Raw genomic sequence first — 12,441 nt, 5'->3', positions numbered from 1 at the left:
CTAAGCCTTAAAAAGGGTAACCAAATGTCCCTTCAGGTGTAAATGTCCACATCTTTATTGCACCAATCTATGCTGCTATGCTCAGAGGAGCACATTTACACGAGGAGCTGCCGGTACTGCTGTCTCCAGTTTTACATGTACAATATCTTTTCCGAGATTGTGAGGGCCTTTCTTCTCAAAAGGCAATGTTTACATTGCAGGAACACATGGAATTCAAATGGGTGAATCTTCCTGACGTCACCTTCGCTAACAACCGGGGAATTTAGTATTTGCATATATATTTGAGTAATGTGAATTTCAGCATCAATGGGTGTGCTTTGTGAAGCTGACACGCATTGTTGTATGACTAATTTAATTCTAATTCTTCCAAGAGATTGTTTGATACTCGTTTATGTTTCTTTTATCTGTTCAAAGGTGTACATTTTTGCTTTAGTGCCTGCACTGTCTAGTTCTGACTCAAGTAAATTTTTTTTTCAATTTGAGAGTGAAACCTCGGCAAAAGCAAAACATCTTTCTTTAGCATGGACTGAATTATTGGACACAGTGAATTACTGGATATTGGATATCTTCTTTCTGTATAAAATTTGGACCTTCTGAATAAGCGCATAGGTAACTGGAAACATGTGAGTGCTTTGAAGGTATTGGGCATTGAAGGTTATGTCGTGTCATTTTAAAGGTGGTTGTTCATGGATTTTCAAAAACATTTTTAGATGAGATCCATGAAAACAAAATAGGAAGATACAAAGGAAATCTGTAATGCAACAGTTTATAATGTTTGCCCAGCAACCTGATGTGTTTGACACTCTCCCGGTGCAAATCAGAATAGTATTGTACCTTGGAACAAAATATTGGTGTGCACACTCCTCCCACCAGGAGCTTGGACCAATCAACCCAGCAGTTGTTTTTCTTCTGAGCTGAATGATAACAGGATCCAATTTTAAGTTGGAAACTCTTTGAAAATGAGCTGCAGGGATTTTTCTGCTGGTAGCATATTTGAGTAGCTGTTGTAAATCACTGGTTGAGTTCACAATTGGTGTTTTAAAATTAGAACCAGGTAACAATGACTGATTAATTGAAAAGGGAGTCTACCTAATCTTATACTTTTGCAAGTTAATTACACCTTCTGGTATTATGCTTTATAATTTTAACAGGATTGATTCTTTCGGTAAATATTTCTTGTATTAACAAGAACTGCTTCATATGACTTGTTTTTTTCCATTAAGTACCATAAATCCATTAGTTAATGATGGGAGCAGAGCAAATAAGCATTGTAATGAGAAGAAAGGGTAGATGAACAAATATACTGGATATTCTTAACTCGTGACTAAAGATAGTAAGGAGACACATATTTTATTTCTGTGTATCTTGTCTCCTTCAAATCTGTCTACTGGAAAAACACCCTCAATATACAGCTGAACTAATAAGACAATAAGCCTGAAGCCAGAGAGCATATCATCAGTATTATCTGAAAAAATAGGGGGAGCCAATTCTCATTTCTCTCCATAATTTGTCTATGTGTTGGGAGGATGCTGCAATCTAACTGGTTGTTTCTGAAGTATTAAGAGTTGCCTAAAAATCCATTTTATCTTTTCATTTAATACATAATACCTATGACTTCCGCCACTACATTATTTTACAGAAGCTAAGGTGAACTACTGGTTCCTACCAGCAGGAATTTAGAGCTCTTGCATACGCTATACTGGGGCTGGTGGTTGAAATTGCCTCTCCATCAGTATCAGTATTTAATATATCAAATAAAGCTGCTGTAATGTTCTGCTTTTTCAGGCAGATGAAGTTAATCATAAAGTGGCACCTAACAGTGCTTATCCAATGGTGACAGTATTATTAGAAAGAGGAAAGTTTTCCTTAAAAATTTTGGATGGTATTTATTATCTAGGTGATCTCTTCGCAGATCCTAAATCTCAATTTCTCTTTACTACAGATACTCAAATGTATAGGAATGGTGCTGGAAGTTAGTAAATCTATTGCCATTATGTTGTAGGACAGCTTTGAGACCAAAACTGTTTTAAATACTGGGCAAAGGCAACTGCAGGGGTCAGACTGACAGCTGATCTCACTCTGCTCCCATGAGAGGTAGAATGAAGCTGATCTGTGCTTTTGACCATTTTGGACCTCTCTTGTTTGCATTTTTAACGAGGTCGTTTTCTGAAATTAGCTGTAGTTATAGACTGATTATTTTACTGTGGTGGTTTTCTCAAGGGTGGTAGAAGAGTTTGTAGTTCAGTATCAAAATCTGTATATTTTAGTTTGTGTATAGCCCCTCTGCTCAACAGTTTCATTGTAATTATGAAAATGCTTAGACAAATGCATTTTGTTCTTCAAAGTTATTTTCCCTTTTGCATATCTGCATAATTAGAAGACAACGTAAACTGTACTGTAACATTACAATCAGGAATTAATTATTGGAACGTGAAATTTTCTTCTTTTTTTTCCTAACTGCAAAGGTGAGTATGGCTTAAAATTGAAAAAATACCGGTCCTTTTCATAGAAACTTGTTTGAAGATCATAAAGGAGTACAAAAGAAGAAAAGCTTTTTGTTTGTGTTTGCAATCAAATCTTTCTTAAAAGGAAGTCTGACACACAGGCATTGTAGTTTTTTTTTTTTAACATTACATTGAAGAAACCGAGATACAAGTCTCGCTGGATTAACTAGAATTCAAGTATAGCAGAAAAAAAAAACCCATTTAAAAATAAATGCTCACAAACAAGAATCTCAATGAGCCTTGCAAAAGGCTATTCAAAGGTGATTTTCAAATATTAGTAAAGCTTAATTTATTGCTTGCCTAATTTATTGCCTGCATCTAAACAAAATAGGTCAACATAAAATAGCTACTGGAAATTATTGAAATGTAAAAACATTCTAAAAAGGAATGCGAAAAACAACATTTAAAAATGTTGTCGATCTAAAAATAATCTGTTTGTTCTAGTAATTTTATTCAACTCATACAATATACTCAGAAATACATTTTTATTTTTTAAAGTCCTCTTGGAAATTTGCAAGGTTTATAAATGAAATCAGTGTGTTTACCAATGTTCTTCAGAAAAGTCTTTAAATGCATACTCAGTGAACATGCAGAGTATGAAAGGCCAAAGGCCAGAGCTGTACAGTTCAGCAAGAAATTAGTTGGTTCAGCTCATAAATGGAAAACTAAATAGTTGTTCATCCTGTATTTTCAAGTGCTGCTCTTTACCTGACATCTGTACAGATCTGGTTAGTTGTGTGATAGCTAAATCTGAAATACTGCATAAAAATATAGAAGAATCTTATTTGTTTAGGTGCAAATATAGTTCAAATTCAGACTGAACTGTGGTTTAACCCATTGCTTTGGACTCTAATTGTTGTTCTGATCACTGTTTATTTCATGGCAGCCAGTGCTGATATGAAATAAACAGCAGCTGATGAACTGGGATGCCAATGCATAGACACACAAATGGAAAGAAACACTTTAGGTCTGCTGTCTGCAGCACTGCTGTAAACCCACACATTTACATCATTCATTTTCAATGAGAACTAGTGTTCGAAGTTTAAAGAGCTGCCAATATAAACTTCCTTGCAAGCAGTAATTGCAACAATGGCAGGGCAGTGGAGCAAGGACTTTTCCTGTGCTTGGGTTATTTGCAGGCTCTTCCACCTTCTCTCTGCTTAGTTAAAAAAAAAAAAAAAAAAAAAAAAAAAAAAAAAGGGGAGATTTTGTTTTACTTCTCCTTTGGCTGGTGATAAGAAAACGCTGCTACAAAATTTTATGACCTACTGACCTTTAGTATTGAAAAATTGGTTTATTTACAGCAAGCAATCACTATCTAAAAGAATGTCGTCAAACAGCTTGACATTTAGTACTTCTGTAATTGCCTTATGTTGTGTCAGCACTGGATATCTGTAGTTTGGATCACTTATCTACTATCTGGTTTATATAAAGGCCTTCAGGGTCTTTATCAAAATGTGTATATGAACTTTTCCCTCTGTGAAGTTAAAAACCCAGGTCAATTATATCTATTTTCTGTGACCTTCTTAACTTTTCACACCCACTCTGGCTGAGAGTTGTTATGGATTGTAATACTTGCCTGCAGTATCAATTGGAGAACTGTTCTTAGCTTCATTAAGGTTGTCAGAGGTGTGGCTGATACATAAACTTAAGTGTCTTCCTGACAAATGGCATTACCTCCCTCAAATTAATTCTGCTTCCCCGTTGTTAATCTCATTATCTGTTCGCTTAATCAATAGCTGTCTTTGGAAGGAGCAGGCCAATAATGAGCATTGGAAGCGTGTTTCTGAAGGCAGGAGCCACGGCAGTGTGGCAGAATTCAGCTTCTGATCCTGATTGATAACTCAGCAAAAACCAGGCCTGGGTTTTGACACGTGAACAATCAATTTGGTGGCAACAAGTTACCCCGCATAGATTTTCTGTAGTATTTTTGCACGTGCCCTTGAACTTCAGCATCCTCTAGCTAGCAGACAGAGTTTTTAGGGAAGAGCTCAGAGGATGAGCTAAGCCAACTATTCCCATTCTGAATAATGGCCCATGTGGCTTTTTGCCCAATTAATTGTGCAAGAAATAATTGATATCAGCTGGAGATTAAATATTTGTTCTGTTTTACAGAAAGTTTTTAGAGCATTTACCCATTTTCCGTAACTTTGTGTCAAATAATGTTCTTAAGGAGCTCTATGTATATTTTATAGTTAAATATGCAAATATATGTAAGTATGGAAACTCAGTAAATAGAACTGTCATGGCAAAAAAGAAGATTATTTTCCAGATTCACGAAACAATAAAACAAACCTCACCAAAAATCATGTAATGGAACATGATACAACTCTACAGCATATGGGAATAAATTTGCAATGTATAATTTTCATGCCAGAATTCTTGAGTTATCAGATCATGTATTTCCTTTCCATGATTATTCTGCAAGCCATATTTAGGCCTTTCTTACAACAGAAGTTTCAGTGTGTGTTTTGATACAAAGTGCTCCTGTGTGTTGTTCACCCATCCACAAAATAGTTTTCCTATTTAGACTGGGGAACTTAGAATAATTAAAAGAATTTGCTTCATTCATGTGTTTGGCAAAAATATTCTGGATCATTAGAGTCTGAAGAGAAAAAGAGTAGCAACAGTAAATATTTGCCTAGGGATTCAAATGCATGATAATTGATCAACCTTTTATTTGTGTTTGTTGAAAATATTCTTAAACCAATATTGTAATATGAATTATCGTGCACTGAATAGATTTATAGAAGCGTGCCTGTATTTCTACTTCTTGAAACCCGAGGCTGGTCTTAGTGGTTCCGATTTTCATTTACACCACAACATCTGCAGTTCTTTTCTCCATGGAAAAGGGATTTAAAGGAGAAGTGAATGAATATGAGACTGAAGCCCACTGTGCTGCTGAAGATAGCCAAGATCTTGGACAGGGGGGTTCAGTAATTGTGAGAAGGGACTGGCCTAGGCTCAGAAAGAAATACCTGAAGGTGAGGAGTTGAGGCTCAAAAAGCATCCAAGAGAAAGGGAGGAAAGGAAGAGAAGCCCAGTCCTGCTTGTGCAATTAAATGCAGGTATCAGGGAGCCAACACAGTGTCAGAGTGGGGACTACCAAAGCCAGCCTGCAGCTGCCATTCTGGAAATGATTAATAGCCCATTTGATTCAAATTTTTGTTGTTGTTGGTCAGGTCAGGCTTGTGCTTTGTGTAGCCACGGTGTTTTTCATCTGATCAGGAGCGACAGGCCAGCATTCACTTCTGTGCTTTTAAGCACAGTCGCACTGGAAAGGAAACTCCAGCCCGGTGCAGTTTGTGAGGCACTGCAGAGTTCCAGTGATGCACAGGCATCTCAGGCTGGGCCACTGCCACGTGAAAGATGGAGACTGGAACCTCTGCTTACCAGAAAATAACCCCAAGCTTCTGCAATTAAATGAACGAAACATCGAAGAACGCAGTCCCAACGGCTTATTTCCTGCGTAGGTGACAGAATTACTGTCCCTGAAATCCAAAGAAGGGAGGGTAGATCAGAATGCCATCCTTGCACCCATTTAACTCCTAACCTATCTAAAATCGTGTCGCTCTGTGCTATTTTCGCATCCAAACATTTGTGGAATTTAAAAGTGGCGTGACTGAAACTTCAGAGCTGATCTCACCAATGGGCCCATTGAGCCAAGGCCTTCCAGCCTGATTGGACTCCTGTATTTATTATTCCTGTAGTCAGTAAATTTCCACACAGGGACTGTTCACATGTGCTCGTCTCATGCTCTGCTCTCAGCGCTTGGGTCAGTGTCAGAGATGAGAACTTGGCTGGATCATCCAGCTGGGAGAGATCTACAGAAAAGCCATCAGGGCCTGAGCTATGCCTGCAAGTTCCTCAATTCCTCGTGCCCACCTGCAGGCTGGGTCAGCATTTTCAGGAATTACATATTTTTTGACAATTTCTTTTGTGAGAAAACAAATCAGGTTACTTCTGGCTAATTTAGATCAATGAATTAAAAACTTAGACAAACACACAGACATAAGCATCCCTCTTAAGCATCTTTCTTAAGAAACCAAATTAAACCTATCAATACATGTGTATAAATTAAGAATTTTGTTGTAATTGCTGCACTGCTGGCACTTGGTGCAAAAACTTGCAGCTGTGAAGGAAGAATCTGGATTGTTTCTGTTCAACCCCAGACTACAAAATGAAGTTTAACAAATTCTCATGATTTTACTGACTTTACTTCAGTATGTGTTTAATTATATATCAAACAGGCTGTGGCTTCATACAGCTATAAAAGGATGAAGCCTGTCTCGTAAGATTGGGAGAATATTTTGCCTTTTTTTATCTGTGAGAACATGATAGAGAAAAAATTTAACTGGTCTATTTTTAAACGAGTAATTACACAATTTTAAGTTGGCGTAGCTAAAAATGTAGAAGATAGTATGTCTAAAATTTTATTTTGTGTGTTTTACACATATGTATCAACATAGAGCATGCTAGATCTAATCAGCTACTGATCTAATACAGGTAGCTCAATCTAAACTTTAACTACCAGAGTCAAATACTAAATTTTTGAACCATACTTGTGCTGCAGGGAGTTCCTCTCCTTGGTGAAGGACAAATTGGTCACGAAGAGGAAGAAAAAAACAGGCAGTGATTTCTACTCCAAATATTATTTCACAGAAATAGAGGAGTTTTGTAGGATGACTTGACTTACCTTGTTGAACATTAGGTGTCTAAGTTAAAAATTAGCCATTGTGGGTGAGCTGTAGCAGTGCCAGAGATTGGATGTTAACCTTTGTGAGGTGGAGAAAAGGAGACAGGAGTAACATTGAGGCAATCTGCTCTGGCATCTACAGCAGCACTATTGCGTAATCAATCCAAAAATCAAATTTAAAAATACGTCATTTTTTGTGAATCAGAGTTCATTGCAGCTATTGCATTTTCCATTTCTCTGAAAAAAATTAGACCAGTGGAAGATGGAAGCAACCCGGGTTCTGCACCTGGGATGGGGCAACCCTGGGTGTACAGACTGGGGGATGAGAGGCTGGAGAGCAGTGCCGTGGAAAGGGACCTGGGGATCCTGGCTGATGGCAAGTTGGATATGAGCCAGCAGTGCCCTGGCAGCCAGGAGGGACATCCTGGGCAAGGGAGGGGATTGTCCCCTCTGCTCTGCACTGGGGCAGCCTCACCTCCAGTGCTGGGGGCAGCTTTGGGCACCAAAAACATAAAAAAGCATTAACCTATTAGAGAGTGTCCAAAGGAAGGTGATGAGGATGGTGAAAGGTCTGGAGGAGAAGCTGAATTAGGAGTGGCTGAGGTCACTTGGTCTGTTCAGCCTGGAGAGACTGAGGGGAAACCTCAGTGGGGTCTTCAACATCCTCATGAGGGGAAGAAGAGGGGCAGGCACTGAGCTCTTCTCTGTGGCGACAGGACCTGAGGGAATCGCCTGAAGCTGTGTCAGGGGAGGTTTTTGTTGGATTTTAGGAGAAGGTTTTTCACCCAGAGGGTGATTGGTCACTGGAGCAGGCTCACCGGCCTGCCAGAGTTCAAGAATCACACAGGGCCAGGAGCTGGGCTTTGATGATCCTTGTGGATCCCTCCCAACTGAGGATACTCCATGATTGTGCATTTCCATGGAGAAGGAGAACACAAAAGGGTGGCCTGTGGCAATTTTTATAAAATAATTCCTGGTATTGTATTATTTGCCAAGAAAATCTCATGACAATTAAGTAATGAAAATGGATTCTGCAGTGTTTTCCTTTTTTGGGGGCATTTTGTCCTATAACCTCTGCCCAAGCCCATATCCAAAGCACCTCATCTAGTACATGTAAGGATGTCATTGCAGCAATTATGTGACTTTGCTGTGGCATAGAGGGACCTGCTCCTGACTGATTTTGTATTTTACCTTGCTTCCACTTTTGGGAGCGTTCCCCAAACAACGTCAATGTTTTGAGCTCCCCCGTAGGAATAGAGTAAAAAGCTTGTCATTTCTTCTAAGTGCAGCTGACAAGTAATTTGTAAGTTCTCACATGAGGCTGTTTTAAGAATGAGAAGTTCCTTTAACACAACAATCTATTCTGAGGGTGAGAAAGAAGTGCGCGTGTAATAACAAGGGATTTATCCCATGAGAATCAGTAAAGAAAACATGTAAACAATCTGAGAATAGATGGATTTGATAGCCAAGTAAAACAGTTTTTACTAACTAATAGAATAATTAACGAGAAAGCTGTTAACTAATTAGAAGTTTGTAAAAACTGTATAAAAGACAGCATGCAGCCATGATAAAGAGAAGCCTTCTGAACTTTTATGGTGTTGCTCTTTGTGTCCTGACCATCCCAACAGTACTCCCCCTTGTTTAGCGCTCTTTCACTGCGGATGCTGGTTTTCTGGGAAGCACATTCCTGGCCCCACCTTCAATGGAAAAGGGCAGATGGTCATCACAGACTGCCCTGTCTAATGGTTTACTCCTCTGGGAACACTTTGAATGGTGTTGTCACACTGAGCCATGCTTCTGGCGCGCGAACTTCCAAGTTCAGATGCTCTGGTGTAGTCAGCACCTCCCGTTCTCTAGCTCTAGGTTGCTCCCAGTATGTTTTCCAGAGGTGTTTTTGGGATGCACTCACCTTGGGAGCTGAGCACTGCCTCTCACAAGAGCCCCACTCTCCCAGGTGACCATGGAAAGAGAAGAAATGCAGCACCAGTGCCCCAGATCACTCAGGCGATGCACAGCTCCCAATTATTTGTCACAACAGACCCTACATCGGAGGCATCAGAGAGGTGGTATCAACCTCAGCATTTGTTGATGTTATAAAGTGGCAGGGCAGGTTTTTTTTTTTCTGTATGAATAGTTACCAAACTGAAGATTCTTTTTAAACAAAACAATCCTCACACAGATACTGGCGCGGGCTGACCATTGCAAAACATCTCCATTTGTCAGTAAGCTTTTGCAACGGCTAAAATACCCCTGTTGTTTGTGGTGGCATTGTGAAAGCAGACAGTAAATGTTGTGTGAGCCACAAAAAGGACCAGCTGTTAAGCTGAGTTCCAGTTTTACCTTAACAGGAGAATTGTTTCAACCCGTTTTTTGGTGTTTTTTTTTTTTTTTTTTTTTCCAAATTCTAATCAGTTTTAGGGAGGGTTAGAGTGCTTAAAGCTCAATGGGAGGAATCTTTCTATGTTTTCACACCTACCTTTGCAATAGCAGGGCCCAGCTCGTGGAATAAAAGGAATACTGTGAATCCTGAGAGGCACTTTTCAAATACAAAAAAGATCACTTTGTCGTGGTCATCCTCATCCCCATTGTGCTGGAATATAATGATGTGGGAAATGGTGAGATGTAGTTGCATAACTCTGAAAGTTGGCATGCATTCCTTCGAAGGGAACAAGGGAGAATAATTCCTCTGAAAAAAAAAAAAGTGCTCAGACTTGACAATGCCATATTTTGTTACAGAGGCAAATTTTCTCTCTTTTTTTTTTTTATTTTTGCTGCAGAATGCAGCTAATCAGAAGGTATTTCAGATTAGAGTTTGTTAGACTGGAACAGTATTTTCGGGCAGTTGTCCATTTTAACTGGCACAGCAGTAACAAGCATTCCAATAATTAGCCGGTTAACGAGTGCTCAGAGTCCAAGGAAAGGGAGAAAAAAAAATCTGAACTCTCAAGATTCTGGCAATTGACAAATCTCTTCTCCCTTTTTAGGTACAAGGAGAATTTTGCTTTCTCTTCGTTATTCAGTGCGGAACTGAAAAGGTGTTCTTTAGAAGTCGGGGGTTTTAACATTTTCTTACAGAATTTCTTTTTTTCACGTTTTTGAGGACAAATTTCTTAAAGTTATGCATCTTGGACTCTGAGTATTTAGTGCCCATTTGAAAACTTGCTTCTGCTTTTTGGCAGGTTCCCTCTATGCGTCCGACAACAACAACAACAACAAAAAAAAGACTTGAAATTCTTTTCTGAGCTGTCAGGTGGGAAAGCACTCAGCAGCTTTAAAGCATTATGGGATGGTTTTATATTCAATAGGAGGACACAACTAGAAGTGCCCATGGAGCCTACACACAAGAGCTTTGGGATAATTTAGGCATTTTATGTTTGGTTATCTATCATGCCAAAGTATTCTGGTGTTACCTTGTGTTTTGGGTTTGTGCAGTAAGATTTTGGTAGCGGGGCGGGGAAGATTTCATTTTATTTCTCATTATCTTGTCTGGTATTAAATTAAACTGATTTTCCTCTGAGTCAGGTCTGTTTTTCCCATAATGGCAGACAATCAGTGATCTCTCCCTGCCTTTATCTCACTGATTTTAATTCTATTTTCTCTCTCCTGTCCTGCTGAGCAGGGGAGAAAGAGCAGGTATGGTGGGCACCTGGTGTCCAGCCAAGGTCACCTTGTTTTGGGGCAAATGCACCTTCTCTCCTGCTGAACAATTCATCTTGAAGGTGTGTGGGCTTTGTTTTAGTCAGCCCATGATAGGATTTTGAGAAACTCACTCAATTAGATGATTTCCTCTTCATGAGAGATTCTAATCTAGGATCTATGGGCCCTGGGGAATGCAAGTTTTGTTTCACTTGTTAATGTAAGTAAGTGAATAGTAAAAAATGAGGAAACAGATAAAATTATATCGTACAATCTCCTTTTACTTCAGGCCACATGGTAAAAGAGGGGCTACCCTCATTTATATTTATACCAAAAATGGTTCTCATGAGACCACCATGCTCCTAATCCTGCATTTTTTTCCAAACCTCATTCTTACCGAAGGTGAAGGTATATTCCTTCAACCAGGTGTGTGTGCTTTTTTTTTCCTGTGAGCTTTTTTTGTTTGTTTTTGCTGTTTTGTTTTGATGGTTTTTTGGTTTTTTTTGGACAGAACTATGGGATTTACTAAGTCAGCAAGACTTTTTGTACATTTGGGGATCAGTGGAAAGAAAATGCTATTTCCACTTGGTGCTATTTCAGTGGATTAGGCAGTTCTTCAAACGTAAATATTAGCTTGTAATACCTCAAGGTCTCCCAGCTTCCTTGGTGCTACCTGAGATTCTTGCACATATTTTTCATCCTAGCACTCTTGACACAAAGGTCTGATACTCTATGCGATAAAAACTCTACAATCATTATCTAAAAGGTTTAAATATGGTTCCATACTAGCAGTGGTTCTAAATGGCTGCATAGTGTGGACACCTCTGCTCAGTCCGGCTGTCAGAGGGTGCTCAGGTTTAGCAGAAGTGAAAGTAATTGGTGAAATAATGGGAAATGGTGAAAATAATTGGTGAAGTAATGGGAAATGGTGGCCCATTTATGACCACAGCACCGCAGGAAATCATTCAGGGGAGTCTGCTGGTTGCTGTGTCTAGGACAATTCCCAATGCTCCTTGGAAACACAGCATGTCCTGCACTGGGAATATTCAGAAGGATTGTTCGAAAAAACTTAGCAAGCATTTAATAACATAGTACTTCAACTCGTGTTCTGTATGCTTCACATCTGTGGTTTTGTCAGTTCTAATTGATATATTCTAAGTGGTTTGTATTTTTTTAATTTAGAAAGGCATCATTTGTTTTGACACTATAAGTAATGCTTACAAATACTGTGTTCAAAACTGTTTCTTGATTATATTGACACTTCCCAATGTGCAGAGTTTAAAAAATTTGACCTGGAGGTGAAATTCTCATATCTAAACCACATATTTAAGTAGTGGATTGAGTTTTGCATATGTCAAGGTGATAACCATACAATAAATATAGATGATAATGTGTATATTAGAAGCATCAAGCACAAAGTTATTTTCTTTAGTGAGAGCAGTTGTATATTTAAAGAGTTGTTGCTTTCTCTCTGTTTCTCTGTGTTTGATGTGTATATATTCATATTATGTTACTTATCCTATTCTTTCCCATGCATTATATTCATTTTAGTTGTGATTAAAAACTACAGCTTACATATAACAAAATATCATCAGTTCTAGGTTC

The 12,441-nt window shown here is 38.8% G+C and overlaps 1 protein-coding gene across 2 annotated transcripts in view; it reads left to right on the top strand.

Annotated features, from left to right (window-relative positions):
• Nucleotides 1-12,441, top strand: part of WDPCP (WD repeat containing planar cell polarity effector) — a 145,034-nt gene that overhangs the window by 29,757 nt on the left and 102,836 nt on the right. The window lies entirely within an intron of this gene.

Source organism: Chamaea fasciata, unplaced genomic scaffold, assembly GCF_029207755.1.
Source record: "Chamaea fasciata isolate MVZ Bird 193981 ecotype frontalis unplaced genomic scaffold, bChaFas1.0.hap1 SCAF_3, whole genome shotgun sequence".
Taxonomy (NCBI): domain Eukaryota; kingdom Metazoa; phylum Chordata; class Aves; order Passeriformes; family Sylviidae; genus Chamaea; species Chamaea fasciata.
Note: the sequence above shows the minus strand (reverse complement) of the source record. Positions and strands in the feature narration are given on the sequence as shown.